This window comes from Camelus ferus, chromosome 16 (genome assembly GCF_009834535.1).
Source record: "Camelus ferus isolate YT-003-E chromosome 16, BCGSAC_Cfer_1.0, whole genome shotgun sequence".
Classification (NCBI taxonomy): Eukaryota; Metazoa; Chordata; class Mammalia; order Artiodactyla; family Camelidae; genus Camelus; species Camelus ferus.
Window position 1 is genome coordinate 51,266,348 of NC_045711.1, and position 7,534 is coordinate 51,273,881.

Consider the following 7,534-nt stretch of genomic DNA (forward strand, 5'->3'; position numbering starts at 1 on the left):
AATTCTCTTTTTGTCTCTCTGCTTCCAGATAGTCCCAAGTACCAGGAACCATACTCCAAATCTTTTCCTGGTCGCAGCTCTCAAATGTGGTTTATTTCTCTGCATCCTTGTCCCAGTTTGATACCATCTGCAACAATAAGCATTGGTGAGAAGGCCTCTCCTTGTCTTTGTCCTAGGGCAAAACTTGCCATGTCATTTTCCTTAAAAATGCCTTTAGTTCTTATCTATTACTGTCTGGGACCTTAAAATAGTAGGCTTTTCCAATCTTTAAAAGTCCCGTATTCAATATCTCTTTCTTTCCACCTCTTTTCTCTCTCTCCTTATTAAAAGCAGAAAAATATCTGGGTCTTTTCTCAACCACTTATCTAGAGCTACAGGCTCAGTGGGCACATCGTCTGCTTTCCAAGTTATGGCAGGTACCAGTTTTAATGTTTTACCACATAATATTATGGGCCTCACAGATTCCTCTCTACCTGTCAACTGATTGCTAAGTCAATGCTGTGTGTTTTACATTTTTATTACATAAGTATTTCTCTTCAAGTTATCAACTTCTGCATCATGTAGAGCAATGCTAGCAGCTATAACAAATAATCCTCCAAATTCCAGTGGCTCATCATAGTGGGAATTTCTTTCTTTCTCATGTAAAGTTCAAATGGGTATTCCAAATCACAGGGTAGTTGTCCCACAAGCAGAGACCAGGGACCTAGAGTCATTCTACTTTTGGGCTTCAGAGAATCCTGCATTTAGCCAGAAGATGAAAAAAACCATCCATACCTGGTGGTGTTTATAGGCCAGCCCCTGGAAATGGCACACATACTTCTATTCACATTTTGTTGGCTGGATCACAGTCATTCCTATTTGCATAGAAGGTCATACCTAATTGCAAAGGAGGCTGGGAAATGTGGTCTAGTTTATACTCAGAAAGAAGAGGAAATGAGTTTAATCACAAGCAAGCCAGGCTTTGCCAAGCATCTTTACTTAACTGCCTAGTGCATGTGTTTTACTACTGTGACTTACTTTAGATCCTTTTTGAAACAAGCATGATTAAATTAATTTTAAAAGACACTATACTATAGAGCTACAGTAATCAAAACAGCATAGTATTGGTATAAAAACAGACATATGAACCAATGAAACAGAATAGAGAGCCCAGAAATGAACCCACAAACTTTTGGTCAACTAATCTTCAACAAAGAAGGCAAGAATATACAATGGAATAAAGACAGTCTCTTCAGCAAATGGTGTTGGGAAAACTGGACAGCAGCATGTAAATCAATGATGCTAGAACACTCCCTTACACCATACACAAAAATGAACTCAAAATGGATCAAAGACTTAAACATAAGACAAAATACAATAAACCTCCTAGAAAAAAGCGTAGGCAAAACTTTATTTCACATACATCTCAAAAATGTTCCCCTAGGGCAGTCTACCCAAGCAATAGAAATAAAAGCAAGAATAAACATATGGGACCTAATTAAACTTACAAGCTTCTGCACAGCAACCTACGAAATGGGAGAAAATTTTACAAATCATGAACTGACAAAGGCTTGATCTCCAGAATGTATAAGCAGCTCATATGACATAATAAGAAAAAAACAAACAACCCAATCCAAAAATGGGCTGAAGACCTAAACAAGCAATTCTCTAAGGAAGACATACAAATGATCAATAGACAAATGAAAAAAAGCTCAATATCACTAATTATCAGAGAAATGCAAATCAAAACTACAATGAGGTATCACCTCACACCAGTCAGAATGGCCATCACTCAAAAGTCCACAAGACAAATGCTGGAGAGGGTGTGGAGAAAAGGGACCCCTCCTACACTGCTGGTGGGAATGCAGGTTGGTGCAGCCACTGTGGAAAACAGTATGGAGATTCCTCAAAAGACTAGGAATAGACTTACCATATGACCCAGGAATCCCGCTCCTGGGCATACATCCAGAAGGAACCCTACTTCAGAATGACACCTGCACCCCAATGTTCATAGCAGCACTATTTACAATAGCCAAGACATGGAAACAGCTTAAATGTCCATAAACAGATGACTGGATAAAGAAGTGGTATATTTACACAAAGGAATACTGAAAACGACAACATAATGCTATTTGCAGCAACATGGATGTCCCTGGAAAATGTAATTCTAAGTGAAGTAAGACAGAAAGAGAAAGAAAAATACCACATGAGATCACTCATATGTGGAATCTAAAAAAACAAAAAACAAAAGAACATAAATACAAAACAGAAACAGACTCATAGACATAGAGTACAACTTGTGGTTGCCAGGAGGGAGGGGGATGGGAAGGGACGTACTGGGAGTTCAAAATTTGTAGATGCTGACAGGCATATGTAGAATAGATAAACAAGATTATACTATATAGCACAGGGAAATATATACAAGATTTTGTGGTAGCTCACAGTGAAAGGGAATGTGACAATGAAATGATCATGTATGGCTGAACAATTGTGCTCTAACTGGAAATTGACACAGCATTGTAAACTGACTATAACTCAATAAAAAAAGATATGCAAAAAGCAAAAAAAAAAAAAAAAAGACACAGTCTGCCTCTCTTCTTCCAGATTTTTTTTGCTATAAAATATAAGGCAGGGAAAATTATTTAATGCTTTGTTCTCAATTTGAGGAGCCCATCATTTTGGGCTCACACCAGTGTTAATGGTCAGATCATCAAAAACCTTCTGAGCACCTAATTCCAGTTTAGATTTTCTCCAGGGTCAATTTTCTTCTTTGTTTTCAAATGGCCTCATTCTTCTACATTTCCTTCAGCATTCACCAACCTGTCATCTAGCTTGGTTGGGATTCAGGGATGAAGCTTTGGTCTGTGAATTTTGTTTTGATCCAGCACTGTTTCTTGCAGTTTCTCCTAGCACCATCCCTCCGCTTCTACACATCTGGGGTAAGAGATTTTCAAACTCTAGAATTCCAAGATGACCAGTATGGGGAACAGAGTTGTGAAGACTGTGGACTCTGGAGTCTGGTGAATGGCCAGGTCCCTGTTCTGGGCTCATGCTCTCCACTCCCCTTGCCCTGTCCCTCGGTCTGTCTGCCCTTGCAGCACTCGGGGGCTACCGAACTGCCTCCTGATGGGCCATCTGTAGGCACATTTGCTTTCTGGCACACTTCTTCACATAAGCAGCTTTTAAGCATGATTTGTGTGACTCATCCAGGTTTCTGATTTTCAGATCACATCCTGAATATTTACTGTCCCTCTTTGGTTCACTATTTCCTGCAAAATTGGAACCTTTTAGTTCCTCCTGTCAATGTTCTCTTCTGAGTCTTTTACATAATAAAAAGCTTGGGTTTCAACATTAATCATTGTGATTAATGTGATTCCACTAATAACCTTTTTCTACTTGGAAAGACTCCAGTTATGACTATATTTTGTATTTGGCCTTGGGCCAGTTTCTAACCCAGTGATCCAGGTTTTCATTGGTTTTGTGATTCTACAGCATGGACATTAACCTCTCCTGTATCCACTTACTGCTACAGATTTGAGGCAGAGCCAATCCTCTAGAACTTCTGCTGACCCACCTTTGTATAAAATGAGGCCAGCTGCCTGGGGAGGGAAGGTCTATCTCTCTCGCATGCTCAGTATGCTCAGACATAAACCTATTCAGTGATTCTTGATGTTTTCCCCCAAGGTGGTGTCAAGCCACATTCAGGCTTCATAATTTTTTGGCTTACCATTCACCTTTATAATTAATAATGAAACCCTGCCAGAAACTATTTTTTAAAAATAGTGTTCTTCAAGGAGAGTATTCAAAGGAACTCTTTGGAACATAGTCCTCACAAGCTCTGGACTCCTTTCAGACACAGTAGAGGAAATAGGCTAGCTTTTCAGAGAGGTAATATGGTACAGAGAAAAGAATATGGTTTTCAAGGTCAGGATTAGTTGGGTGACCTTGAAAAAATTATTTAACTTCTCTGAGTCTCAATTTCCTCATTTATGAAATGAGACTATGACTATTTGTCTTACAGGAATCGGGTGACGATTAAATTGGATAATGTGTCCAAAGTGACTGGTGGTTTCACTTCCAGTAATATCACAGTTTGAGTAGCCTGAAACCTTCCACTAGAAAACACCTAGAAATGCTGAATAGAATATAATGAACACTTTTTTAAATACCTTGAAAGTTAGGGGAATCCCCAGGGCTAAGAACAGGGAACTGAAGGCAAGTGCTAATGGTCCAGCAACCTTGGGGATGTGAGAGTAAGAATTTGGCTTTTTAAACTCACATAGACATGAGGTCTTTGGCCCTTGTGCAGCAGGGAGTTGGAACTATGGCCACTGAAAAAAATTTGAGGTACTTGAAAGGCTATGCACTTGTGCAAATGGTTAGGTAGAAAAAAATCCCACCCACTGGTAGAGACCCTGTAGTGAAGTTTATCTGTCTCCTCCTGAGTTCTGAACTCCTTGCACAAGTTTGACATTCTAAGTCATTCTAACTGTATGGTCTTTGGGGCTGCTAAGCTGAGAAATGAACATGCCCCTGGTGGCAGGCAGGTGATACTGCTGGAATGACAACAGAAGCAAATACAAAACTACCTTAGAACGATGGATGGACCCTTCACTCAGACAAAGCCCCACTAAAACTGAGCTCAACAGCTGAATTACAAAATGCACGAGGAAATCACCTGCCATATCTAAGAGTCCTCAGGCAAAACATACAGCAAGACTGCAGCCTCAAGAGCTTCTACTTTCAGAGTTGTCAGATGAAGACTGTGACATGAGTATACTCAGAAATCATCAAAATTATGATAGAAAGAAGTGGAAAGAATGAAACAGGGTAGCCAAAGAGAACTTGTAGAAATGAAAATGCAGTCATTGAAATGAAAACTCAGTGGGCAGGGTAAAGAGTGGATTCACCATGAGGGTGAGAACATGAGTGAACTCAAATACTTGTAATCAATGGATGCACAGAAACTTCCAGCGATCCCTCTTTGTGAAACACTGAGGTGTTTACTTTCTTTTCACAGTATACCTGGGAGGTGAGGAGGCATTAGAAATGTCCATGTTTATTTTCAGATTAGCAAATGAAATTGTAGGTCAAGTTTAATGTGTCTCTAGCATGGCTGATCACTGCCGCAGCACTGTTTTGTCAATGGTGGCACTTTTCCTTTCATCCTCCCTTCAATCCTAGCAACACCAGGAGTTCATGGCCTTATGCTATCATTCCACTCCTGCTGCCAGAATGCCGTCTCAGGAAAGGACCTTACAGATTTACATACATAGAGTGTAGGGTGCTGGAAAATGGTCAAGATTTAGAATCACAGAACTTGGACTTAAGTAGTGACTCCACCACTCAAGGGGTAGCTATGAAATTGGACTCATAGCCCCTTTTCTTACGCTACTGAGTTATTGACAAGATCAAATATATGCTGTTGCGATAGTATATTGTAAATGGCTTAGCAGGGTGCAGCCTACAACGTTGCCATTATTGACCCCCACACCAAAGAACAACTAGAAGGCTCAGTGGCTATTTATCTCCCACCTGTTTCCTTTCAGCAGGGAAGTCTGTAAGCCACATGAGCAGGTCGGAGTTCACACATGGGTGGGCAACCTGGGAAACACTTTGCTGAGCCTTAGTAACCCCGGAATCACAGCAAATACGCTGTACAATTTCTAGCTCGTATTTTCCATATGTGATTTGGAGGCAGGATAGTGTGGAGTGGTATTTTTTTTTTTTTTTAACCAAAATGACTCTACATATCAAAACTTAATCCTGAAGGCAAAGTTGGGCTTAGGGAGGGCAAGTGTCAGTGTCTCTGTTCCTCCCAGCAGAGCTGAGTCCTCATATTTGAGCATTTCGTATGTTTGTTATTCATTTGTATTACCTAGTCAGTGAAGAGTCATGTTCTTATTCTTTGCCATGTTTTTTCCTTTGCTGGATTGTTGGTATTTTTCTTATTGATTTTGCCAGTGCTAGTTATATGTTAAAGGAATTATGCCTTTATCTGTAATATCATTTACATTTCCCTCCTGGTTTATAATTTGTCTTTTAACTTGGCTATGTTTCAAAGATTTAGAAGCATTTTTAATGAAGTTAAAACTCCCAGGCTTTTTGTGCAATTCTTATTTTCTCACATGGATTCTTAGGAGACTTTTGTGGTTTCACTTTGATGTGAGATGCGAAATACAGGTCCAAAAGAATGAAGAAGCTCTCTGCATCTAGATGAAGTTTCGGTTATTTCTTCTTTTATGACTCTTCAGAGGTCTAAGCAATCTTTCTGTTTTTAGAAACTCAAGAGAGCTCTCAGACTCTTTGGTAGGTCTAGTTCTAGCTTGTGTAGTTTACATGGGAAAGGGGCACTTTTCATTCTTTTATTTGCAGTATTCCTTTGAGAATTATTTCCAACAGAGGCCAAGTTTCTCTATTATTCCTTAACTAAAAAAAATGGTGATATAAAGTCATAGATGCATTTCAAAGCCTAATTTATGAGCTAACCAGAGGCAGCTACTAAAAGTCTCTATTCACCAGTAAATTGGATGCAGTGAGAGTGGATAGGTGGAGCTGGGAGAGAGAGGTAGAGGGTGAAATTCCTCTGGATTGAATGAGGTTCACCCACAACAGTGTAACTTGTAAAACAGGTCCCTGATGCAGAGTGTAATTAATTGGTCCCTCTTGCAAATAACAAATGGAACACTCCTTCCTTTTACCAGCTTACTGGAAAGTGTGTTTAGCTACTTGAAGATGAGGTTTCTGAGTGAAAGGAGTGGGAGGAAAGTGAATTTTCCCCCTTTGGTGTATAAATTTACCAAAGAAAACATTGTGGACCCTCACAGTGTTGTATAACTGAGCAAGACTACACCTTACCCTAAGCTTTTCTCACTCTTCCCTTCTCTCTCCCTGTACTTTTTCTTCTCTTCTAGCAGTCTTCCTGGCAGTCTGTGTGCAATGGTGGTGGCAGAAGCTAATCCTGCCTTTCTTCCTCTTAGTAGAGTTAATCTCATCTTTGACTTCCATGAGTGACCTCTCACATTAGACACAGGTGTGCTGGTCACACACAGCTCAGGGACCTTGCTGGAGTGAATAAGTTATGTCACCTTAGAACTACAACTGCCTTCCACCTTTCTCTTTACTGGGAACATAAGGAGGTTTTGGTTTTTTTTTTTTTTTTTTTCCTCATAAACAATGAAAATTTGTTTCTCCCAGTTTTGGAGACTCAAGCTCAAGGTCAGGTGAAGGTCCGCTTTGGGCTTGCAGACTTTTCATTATATTGTCACATGAAAGGGACAAAGCACCTCTCTGGAGCCTCTTTTATAAACATCGATCCCATTCATGAGGGCTCTGCTGATCTAATCACCTTCCAAAGGACCTGCCCCCCATCATATTGGGCATTAGAATTTCAATATATGAATTTGGAGGAAACACAAACATTCAGACCATAGCACCCCTATGACACTCTAATCCCCCAGCCTCCCCTACTTAGAAGGAGCTATTTTTATTTCTCCAAAGCAATATGATTCCTGAAGCAGTGCTGCTCATAGGTCCTTGGTAGAAGACCAAGTAG